This window comes from Sinocyclocheilus anshuiensis, unplaced genomic scaffold, assembly GCF_001515605.1.
Source record: "Sinocyclocheilus anshuiensis isolate Anshui unplaced genomic scaffold, SAMN03320099.WGS_v1.1 scaffold241, whole genome shotgun sequence".
NCBI lineage: Eukaryota > Metazoa > Chordata > Actinopteri > Cypriniformes > Cyprinidae > Sinocyclocheilus > Sinocyclocheilus anshuiensis.
In genome coordinates this window covers 481,547-482,589 of record NW_015540865.1, presented here as the reverse complement: position 1 = coordinate 482,589, position 1,043 = coordinate 481,547, and positions in this window count along the sequence as shown.

The following is a 1,043-nucleotide window of genomic DNA, read 5'->3' as shown; positions in this document are numbered from 1 at the left end:
CAAATCTGCTTTATGTATTTAATCCCATTCTATTAACTTCTGACCTTCGATGATCCAGTTCAACCGTACTAATAAGCACAAATTACTCTAGACAAACATTTGTGTGTCTTTGTTTATTGCTGAAGTGTGTTGAAATGTCGTCTTCTGCGTTCTACTGTACGGACGTAAATGTACTTTCCCTTCAGCCTGAGGCTTATTCATTTCACTTTTGGTGTGAAAACGCTTTTATATTTGCCAAAAATAGAACTTTTTTATTTTAAAAACAAACAAGCAAGCCCTGTCCAGATTTAAAAAGTAACGCAAAAGTAACGTAATGCATTACTTTCCATAAAAAGTAACTAAGTAACGTAATTAGTTACTTTTTTATGGAGTAACGCAATATCATAATGCATTACTTTTAAAAGTAACTTTCCCCAACACTGCTCACCAGACATCAACAGCTCTTTGAGAATGAAACAGATGTAAATTCCATACGACTATAAAGCGCTTGCACATCGAAGACGTCTGAAGATAATAAATGAGAAACACTCGTGTACTGAGGCTTGCAGAAGCCCACGGCTTTAACTCAGAGCTCATTTATTGAGTGGGAAGATGTGAAATCAGGTTGGAGTTCACTGCCTCTCGATATGAAATAAAAGCGTCTGCTGGCAGAATTATTCAGCTGAAAGAGAAACATACGGCTCACTGCAAACCTGGAGGAGATGAGAACGCATCGCTCCCGATGAAGAGAAACTCAGCTGCGCATTACATTCATCTTTAATATAACGACCCGAGCTGAGAGAGTGAGCTCAATTAGAACAAACCCTGCCGTATGGGTCGCAGAAACCAGGCAGCAAAATCCTGATCATCTAATCGCCAAAATGATCTGTATTTGACTACTGTATATGATCCTGAGCTTGACTGTTATAAAGCCCAGTGCTATCCTGATATAATGCAAAATACAACGTATGTGTAAATTACAATTCAGTGATAGCCAGTGTTGGGGAAAGTTACTTTTAAAAGTAATGCATTACAATATTGCGTTACTCCATAAAAAAGTAACT